Raw genomic sequence first — 10,000 nt, 5'->3', positions numbered from 1 at the left:
AGCCAGCTGGTTCACAAACACAAACAGAGCCCCAGGACAGTAACACAAATAGACTAAATTATGAGAAAGCAAAAATATAACTATTTGACACAGTGGAAAGAATTAACCAAAAAGCTAAGCAAATTGGAATGGTATCTGGCCCTAAACAGATAGTACACAGTGGCAGAATACCTGACCACTGTGACTGACCTAAAATTAAGAAATTCTTTGACTATGTACAGACTCAGTGAGAATAGCCTTGCTTTTCAGAGCAACAAAATTAGGTGGAAACTGAGCTGCACTTCTTAACCACCTGCCAAATGTATGACCACCTTAGAGATACATTTTTCCCTCAGATCACACAGACCCACAAATAATTTTTAAACAAATTAAACATTTATAAACTCCATATCTGTTAGGCGAAATACCACAATGTGCAATGGCCCATTGCCATTAGAAAAGGGCAACCAGTTGAGCACAAACAACATTGTAAATACCACCAATACTTATCTGTTTTTATTTCCACTTGCTTTGCTATGTAAACCCGTTTCCCATGCCAGTAAAGCCCCTTCATATTGAAGAGAGAGAGAGAGAGAGAGAGAGAGAGAGAGAGAGAGAGAGAGAGAGAGAGAGAGAGAGAGAGAGAGAGAGAGAGAGAGAGAGAGAGAGAGAGAGAGAGAGAGAGAGAGAGAGAGAGAGAGAGAGAGAGAGAGAGAGAGAGAGAGACAGAGAGAGAGAGAGAGAACATCAGAGACAGAGAGAGAGAGAGAGAGAGAGAGCATCAGAGACAGAGAGAGAGAGAGAGAGAACATCAGAGACAGAGAGAGAGAGAGAGAGAGCATCAGAGACAGAGAGAGAGGGCATCAGAGACAGAGAGAGCGCATCAGAGAGAGAGAGAGAGAGTGTCATGGTCGTACCTTGGACAGTGCTTTACAAGTTTTTGATATGAACACATCTGAGCCACTGTGGTCTCACAGGTGATAGCTTTCACTGGAAGGTAGGAAGAAGGCTAATATTAGGGCCCAAAGAGATCTCAACAGGACATAACATAATACATCTAATTCAGTTAATTCCATGGTTGTTGTATTGTACTGACCTGTTACTTTGGAGATGATGAAAGCGTTGGCGCTCTGATACTTCCTGTAAATGTCAAGAACACACAATCTTAGGATTCCAAAATTCCGGTAACTTTTCCAAAATTCCCAGGATCCTGGTTGGACGTTTCCCAGAATCAGAAAGAAATCCGTAATCCTCCGTCCAGGTTTTCTGTAAAACTTTGGAATTCTGGGTAAATCACCAGAGTTTTGCATCCCTACACATTTGTATTCCTCTGTTCACTCTTTCTCCAGACAGGAAGCCCCACTTAAGATAAAACGTTATTTTTCAACAGAGCAGAAATACTCCAAAATAATAAAAAAGCATCCAGCCAAAAGCTTAAGACCAGCCCTGAGTATCCCAAACATGTCCACTGACCTAAGAAGTTTTACAGTTCCAGGATAACCAGGGAATTGATTGAAAGTTTTCAACCCTACTGCATTTTACATTTTTAGTCATTTTAGCAGACACTCTTATACAGAGCGACTTACAGTTAGTGAGTGCATACATTATTTCTTATACTGCCCCCCCCCGTGGGAATCAAACCCACAACCCTGGTGTTGCAAACACCATGCTCTACATCCCTGCCGGCCATTCCCTCCCTTACCCTGGACGACACTTGGCCAATTGTGCGCCGCCCCATGGGTCTCCCGGTCGCGGCCGGCTACGACAGAGCCTGGATTCGAACCAGGATCTCTAGCGGCACAGTTAGCACTGCGATGCAATGCCTTAGACCACTGCGCCACTCGGGAGCATGTATAGAATCCAACTTTCGTACATTATTTTCTCTACAGTTTACCCTCCGCTATTCAGCACCTCTACAAGCGTGTCTGGGTGTGTGCCAGCTTGTGGTAATGGCTGGAGCGGAATATGTGTAATGGTATCAAATACGCCAAACACATGGTTTCCATTTGTTTGATGCCATTCCATTGGCTCCGTTCCATTCATTATTATTTGCCGTCCTCCCCTCAGCTGATGTGTAACCAGTCCTCAGTTTGAAATGGCTTCACCCGTCCCGCGCCTTCGAATTGCTAGCTTTTTGTCAGTGGTTGTCAAGAGGGCAACGAGATATGATGGGCAAAGAGATGGTGTTTTGCAAGATAGATTACGCTTCCATACCCTAGAGACTGAATTCCATTCTTGTTGGACTTGATGAAGAAGTCCTTCCTGCCTTGTCTGGTGACGTCCAGCCATCCTCCATCCTTATCTACCACTCCAGAGTGGATGCCAGCACGGCAGATACTGGACTGCTGTAAAGTTTACAGTGTAAAGTTAGTACATTGTATATTCAAATTCATTATGCAGCTTTATTTACAATGCATTAGCTAAGTACTTTCTATCTGCATTTTGATTAACCTATTCAGTATAAGACTTAGGCTATGTCCCAAATGGCACCATGTTCCCTACAGTACTTTTGACCAGGGCCCATAGGCAGTAGGGTGTAATTTGGGACACAGCTTGATAATGTATGATGATGTAATCACCATCTCATAGTGTACTGTCCCAACCACTTTCCCTGTGGAGTCTAGACAGCCGGCAGGACACTCGTACCTGGGGAGAACATAGATAATGTAATCACCACCCATCACAGAGCATTAGGGTTGGGGTCAATTTCTATTTAAGTACATTTTTGGTTTATTGAGAAGTCATTGAAAATAAAAGCCCTTTTTTTTAAATGATTGAATTAGAATTTCAGTGTACTTCCTGAAGTGACTGACTTCCATTCGAATTGATGCCAACCCTGCAGAAGTTTGACTTGAATAGGAACTTGAAAGCGTCTGTTCTATTAATGCTATTTCTATGGTGAAGAAGGAAGCAGTCAAAGGATTCAGCCAGTCTATCAGGGAGGCCATTGTGTTCTCTGTGAAGGGGCCCAGTCTATCTGGGAGGCATCGTGTTCTCTGTTAAGGGGCCCAGTCTATCAGGGAGGCCATTGTGTTCTCTGTTAAGGGGCCCAGTCTATCAGGGAGGCATTGTGTTCTCTGTTAAGGGGACCAGTCTATCAGGGAGGCCATTGTGTTCTCTGTTAAGGGGCCCAGTCTATCAGGGAGGCCATTGTGTTCTCTGTTAAGGGGCCCAGTCTATCAGGGAGGCCATTGTGTTCTCTGTTAAGGGGCCCAGTCTATCAGGGAGGCATTGTGTTCTCTGTGAAGGGGACCAGTCTATCAGGGAGTCATTGTGTCCTCTGTGAAGGGGTTGGATGGGGAGCTCTTCAATCACTTAATGGGTCTTTATTTCTCAGTGGTAACACAGACAGGGACAGCTGATTTGAGACGATGTGTGTGTGTGTGGTTGTGTTTTTTTCTTTACCTGTTGCACGTGGTTCCTTTGCACTGATCTCGTAGCTTAGTGTCACAGGTCACAAGCTGAGCTGCAACACAGAACACACACAGCTGTCAAGCTAACTAGCTATTCACGTCTGTAGCACACAGAACACACGCTGAACTGTCGAGCTAACTAGCTATTCGCATCTGTAGCACACAGAACACATGCTGAGCTGTCGAGCTAACTAGCTATTCGCATCTGTAGCACACAGAACACACACTGAACTGTCAAGCTAACTAGCTATTCACGTCTGTAGCACACAGAACACACACTGAACTGTCGAGCTAACTAGCTATTCATGTCTGTAGCACACAGAACACACGCTGAACTGTCGAGCTAACTAGCTATTCGCATCTGTAGCAAACACAGAACACACACAATGCTTTAATCTGCCTGTCTGTGTGTTAAAGAACCAGTACTACAGGAGACAACATGTAGGCTAGTGAGGGGTTGCTATGCCCACGAGGTGAAGTTCCCCTGGGTACAGATCTAGGATCTGCTTCCCCTCCCCCAATCATAACCTTAACTATTAGGGGGAAATGATAAACTGACCCAAGATCAGTGTCTAGGTAGTCTCTAGGGCAACAGCACTAGGTATGGGAATCACCCAGGGCAACAGCACTAGGTATGGGAATCACCCAGGGCAACAGCACTAGGTATGGGAATCACCCAGGGCAACAGCACTAGGTATGGGAATCACCCAGGGCAACAGCACTAGGTATGGGAATCACCCAGGGCAACAGCACTAGGTATGGGAATCACCCAGGGCAACAGCACTAGGTATGGGAATCACCCAGGGCAACAGCACTAGGTATGGGAATCACCCAGGGCAACAGCACTAGGTATGGGAATCACCCAGGGCAACAGCACTAGGTATGGGAATCACCCAGGGCAACAGCACTAGGTATGGGAATCACCCAGGGCAACAGCACTAGGTATGGGAATCACCCAGGGCAACAGCACTAGGTATGGGAATCACCCAGGGCAACAGCACTAGGTATGGGAATCACCCAGGGCAACAGCACTAGGTATGGGAATCACCCAGGGCAACAGCACTAGGTATGAGAATCACCCAGGGCAACAGCACTAGGTATGGGAATCACCCAGGGCAACAGCACTAGGTATGGGAATCACCCAGGGCAACAGCACTAGGTATGGGAATCACCCAGGGCAACAGCACTAGGTATGGGAATCACCCAGGGCAACAGCACTAGGTATGGGAATCACCCAGGGCAACAGCACTAGGTATGGGAATCACCCAGGGCAACAGCACTAGGTATGGGAATCACCCAGGGCAACAGCACTAGGTATGGGAATCACTTTCCATTTTCTTGGCCAATTCGGGGGAGGGTGCTCTTCAGACAGACAACTTTCCCAACAAATCACAAGTTTAGGTAGGCGGGGCTTGATAGTAATTCCCTCTGAAACATGACAGAGGCAGACACATTGCAGACACAGATAGCTAGGCACATTTTTGCCACAGCTAGTCAGTGGCTGTAAGCTTGTAACGCTAACGTCATGGCGCATGCAAACTACTCATTGAAATATCCTCCGCGAGCTCCATCTAGCTAGCAACCGGGAATGTTTACTGCAGGACATGAATGGATAGGGTTTTGGATGGATTTCCTGTGCGCGTCCCAACTCTGCCCTTTCAGAATCAGAATCACCTTTATTCGTCAAGTACAATTTTATTTGGTGATATGGTCGTGCTAGTCATAGACACCATTTAGAGACAGAATACAGACCATAGAGTTTAAACAAAGTTTATATACATTATATACGACTAGGGAGAGTGAGCACATAGCTGTAAGAGCATGAGCAGATATACAAATGTACAGTGGGTTTACGGTTGATATGCAGTGGGTATACGGTTGATATGCAGTGGGTATACGGTTGATATGCAGTGGGTATACAGTTGAGATGCAGTGGGTATACGGTTGATATGCAGTAGGTATACGGTTGATATGCAGTGGGTATACGGTTGATATGCAGTGGTTATACGGTTGATATGCAGTAGGTATACGGTTGATATGCAGTGGGTATACGGTTGATATGCAGTAGGTATACGGTTGATATGCAGTAGATATACGGTTGATATACAGTAGGTATACGGTTGATATGCAGTAGGTATACGGTTGATATACAGTAGGTATACGGTTGATTTACAGTGGGTATACGGTTGATAATCGTACTGCACTGCTCTGACTCTCGTCGGATGTGGCAGGACTTGAAAACTATTACAGACTACAAAGGGAAGCACAGCCGCAAACTGCCCAGTGACACAAGTTTACCAGACAAATTAAATCACTTCTATGCTTGCTTCGAGGCAAGCAACACTGAAGCATGCATGAGAGCATCAGCTGTTCCGGATGACGATGTGATCACGCTCTCCGTAGCCGATCTGAGTAAGACTTTTAAGCAGGTCAACATTCACAAGGCCGCAGGGCCAGACGGATTACCAGGACGTGTACTCCGAGCATGTGCTGACCAACTGGCAGTGTCTTCACTGACATTTTCAACATGTCCCTGACTGAGTCTGTAATACCAACATGTTTCAAGCAGACCACCATAGTCCCTGTGCCCAAGGACACTAAGATAACCTGCCTAAATGACTACCGACCCATAGCACTCACGTCTGTAGCCATGAAATGCTTTGAAAGGCTGGTCATGGCTCACATCAACAGCATTATCCCAGAAACCCTAGACCCACTCTAATTTGCATACTGCCCCAACAGATCCACAGATGATGCAATCTCTATTGCACTCCACACTGCCCTTTCCCACATGGACAAGAGGAACACCTATGTGAGAATGCTATTCATTGACTACAGCTCAGTGTTCAACACCATAGTGCCCTCAAAGCTCATCACTAAGCTAAGGATCCTGGAACTAAACACCTCCTTCTGCAACTGGATCCTGGACATCCTGACGGGCCACCCCCAGGTGGTAAGGGTAGGTAACAATACGTCTGCCACGCTGATCCTCAACATGGGGGCCCCTCAGGGGTGCGTGCTCAGTCCCCTCCTGTACTCCCTGTTCACTCATGACTGCATGGTCAGGCACGACTCCAACACCATCATGAAGTTTGCAGACGACCCAACAGTGGTAGGCCTGATCACCGACAACGATGAGATGCCAGGATAACAACCTCTCCCTCAACGTTATCAAGACAAAGGAGATGATTGTGGACTACAGGACAAAAAAGAGGACTGAGCATGCCCCCATTCTCATCGACGGGGCTGTAGTGGAACAGGTTGAGAGCTTCAAGTTCCTTGGTGTCCACATCACCAATGAACTATCATGGTTCAAACACAGCAAGACAGTCGTGAAGAAGGCACGACAAAACCTATTCCCCCTCAGGAGACTGATAAGATTTGGCATGGGTCCTCAGATCCTCAAAAAGTTATACAGCTGCACCATCGAGAGCATCCTGACTGGTTGCATCACCGCCTGGAATGGCAACTGCTCGGCCTTCGACCGCAAGGCACTACAGAGGGTAGTGTGTACGGCCCAGTACATCACTGGGGTCAAGCTTCCTGCCATCCAGGACCTCTATACCAGGCGGTGTCAGAGGAAGGCCCTAAAAATTGTCAAAGACTCAAGCCACCCTAATCATAGACTGTTCTCTCTGATACCGCACGGCAAGCGGTACCGGAGCGCCAAGTCTAGGTCCAAAAGGCTTCTCAACAGCTTCTACCCCCAAGCCATAAGAGTCCCGAACAGCTAATCATGGCTACCCAGACTATTTGCACTTCGTTCACATTTGTTCTTCGGCTTGCAAGCGTCCCCCTTTTTCCTCCAAACATAACGATGGTCATTATGGCCAAACAGTTCTATTTTTGTTTCGTCAGACCAGAGGACATTTCTCCAAAAAGTACGATCTTTGTCCCCATGTGCAGTTGTAAACCGTAGTCTGTCTTTTTTATGTCGGTTTTAGGTGAGGAGGAGGATTATTTAAAATACTGTTTGAAGAGGTAGGGTTTCAGATGTTTTCGGAAGATGGGCAGGTACTCTGCTGTCCTAGCTTCAGGGGGAAGCTGTTTTTCCACCATTGGGGTGCTAGGACAGAGAAGAGCTTGGACTGGGCTGAGCGGGAGCTGCCCTCCCGTAGGGGTTGGAGGGGCAAGAGACCTGAGGTGACAGAACGGAGTACTCGGGTTGGGGTGTAGGGTTTGAGTATAGCCTGAAGGTAGGGAGTGGCAGTTCCTCTTGCTGTTCCGTAGGTTAGAACCATGGTCTTGTAGCAGATGCGAGCTTCAACTGGAAGCCAGTGGAGTGTGGGTAGGAGCGGGGTGACATGAGAGAACTTGGGAAGGTTGAAAACCAGATGGGCTGCTGCATTATGGATAATCTTCAGGGATTTGATGTCACAAGCGGGGAGCCCAGCCAACAGTGAGTTGCAGTAGTCCAGACAGGAGAGGACAAGTGCCTGGATTAGGATCTGCTCCACTTCCTTTGTGAGGTAGAGTCGTACTCTACGGATGTCGTAGAGCATGAACCTGCAGGAGCAGGTCACTGCTTTGATGTTTGCAGAGAACGACAGGGTGTTGTCCAGGGTCACGCCAAGGTTCTTTGCACTCTGGGAGGGTGACACTGTGGAGTTGTCAACCGTGATGAAGAGGTCTTTGAGGTCTTTCTATTGAAGTCAATGTACCCAGAAGTGGAAGCAAACTAGCTGTCCTCCGGCTGCACCATGGTGCTACCCCAGAGACTGCTCTTTAGGCTACTGTAGACCTTCATTGCAAAACAGTGTGTTTTAATCAATTATTTGGTGACATGAATATATTTAGTATAGTTTTATCTAAAAATGAAATTCACTGAGGAGGATGGTCCTCCCGTTCCTCCTCTGAGGAGCCTCCACTGGTCGAAACACCACCTCCTTTGGATTTATTGGACTGTTCCGGGACCCCTTCAGCCCAGTACAGCTGGAAGCCGGGACCCCATCAGCCCAGTACAGCTGGAAGCCGGGACCCCATCAGCCCAGTACAGCTGGAAGCCAGGACCCCATCAGCCCAGTACAGTTGGATCCGGGTCAACATCAGCCCAGTACAGCTGGAAGCCGGGACACCATCAGCCCAGTACGGCTGGAAGCCAGGACACCATCGGCCCGGTTCAGCTGGAAGCCGGCTAGATCCACAGCGGCATCAGGAATAGAGGCATTTCACCAAGACTCCATAAAATAGAAAGCAGAGATGACAGAGTCCTTTTTTGTCCTTATCAGAAGTTGTAGCTCGTTGGTGAATGTACATTGGAGGCCTGGCAGAGGGGCATGGAGTCCTCGCCTTCTGAAACGCACTAGAGCCCTCGCTTGCCTCCCCCTGTGTCTCTGTCGCACAGTTCCATAGCCTCGGTTTGAAACTCCTCCTCCCACCCTCCCTACCCTGCACTCCTCCTCCCACCCTCCCTCCCCTGCACTCCTCCTCCCACCCTCCCTACCCCTGCACTCCTCCTCCCACCCTCCCTCCCCTGCACTCCTCCTCCCACCCTCCCTACTCCCGAGCCGACCTCAAGTCCCACCCTCGCCTACCTGCACTCCTCCTCCCACCCTCCCTACCCCTGCACTCCTCCTCCCACCCTCCCTACCCCTGCACTCCTCCTCCCACCCTCCCTACCCCTGCACTCCTCCTCCCACCCTCCCTCCCCTGCACTCCTCCTCCCACCCTCCCTACCCCTGCACTCCTCCTCCCACCCTCCCTACCCCTGCACTCCTCCTCCCACCCTCCCTCCCCTGCACTCCTCCTCCCACCCTCCCTCCCCTGCACTCCTCCTCCCACCCTCCCTCCCCTGCACTCCTCCTCCCACCCTCCCTCCCCTGCACTCCTCCTCCCACCCTCCCTACCCCTGCACTCCTCCTCCCACCCTCCCTACCCCTGCACTCCTCCTCCCACCCTCCCTCCCCTGCACTCCTCCTCCCACCCTCCCTACCCCTGCACTCCTCCTCCCACCCTCCCTACCCCTGCACTCCTCCTCCCACCCTCCCTCCCCCTGCACTCCTCCTCCCACCCTCCCTACCCCTGCACTCCTCCTCCCACCCTCCCTACCCCTGCACTCCTCCTCCCACCCTCCCTCCCCTGCACTCCTCCTCCCATCCTCCCTACACCTGCACTCCTCCTCACACCCTCCCTACCCCTGCACTCCTCCTCCCACACTCCACTCCACACCAACCCCAAAAACCAGAACCTGTAACCCCCATTTAGAGATGCAACTGAATCCAGAATAACCAGTTAAATGGCCTCTTACACATCTGCTGTGTATTGACCACCTTGTTCCTCTCCCGCTCCTCTGGTGGGGGGGTGGTGGGGGGGGTGGGGGTCTGTGCCAGCGGGGGGAGCTTTGGCTGGGGGGACCTGGCGCGTGGCTTCTGGGGGCTCTGGGGGGCCTCAGGTTCGATGGAATTGTTTTCCTCTGTTTCCTCCTGAGGTCTCTGTGACTCTGTACCTTCGTCTGGAGAGAGAGAGAGGAGTAATACGTTTCAGTTTCAGAGACAGAAGTAATACATTTCAGTTTCAGAGATATGGGTAATACGTTTCAGTTTCAGAGACAGAAGTAATACGTTTCAGTTTCAGAGACAGGAGTAAAAAGTTTCAGTTTCAGAGATAGG

The 10,000-nt window shown here is 49.3% G+C and overlaps 1 pseudogene across 1 annotated transcript in view; it reads right to left on the bottom strand.

Moving 5' to 3' along the window:
• The window catches only part of LOC311116220 (cysteine-rich secretory protein LCCL domain-containing 1-like), a 57,014-nt pseudogene that overhangs the window by 17,413 nt on the left and 29,601 nt on the right, over positions 1-10,000 (bottom strand). Inside the window, exons 8-13 of the transcript in view lie at positions 9,640-9,843; positions 3,385-3,445; positions 2,559-2,625; positions 2,194-2,324; positions 1,076-1,119; positions 897-969 (exon numbers count right to left, since the gene is read on the bottom strand). The product of the transcript in view is annotated as a cysteine-rich secretory protein LCCL domain-containing 1-like (transcript). The remainder of the gene's footprint in view (positions 1-896; positions 970-1,075; positions 1,120-2,193; positions 2,325-2,558; positions 2,626-3,384; positions 3,446-9,639; positions 9,844-10,000) is intronic.

This window comes from Coregonus lavaretus, assembly GCF_964263955.1.
Source record: "Coregonus lavaretus genome assembly, contig: HAP1_SCAFFOLD_669, whole genome shotgun sequence".
In the NCBI taxonomy this organism is placed as follows: domain Eukaryota; kingdom Metazoa; phylum Chordata; class Actinopteri; order Salmoniformes; family Salmonidae; genus Coregonus; species Coregonus lavaretus.
Note: the sequence above shows the minus strand (reverse complement) of the source record. Positions and strands in the feature narration are given on the sequence as shown.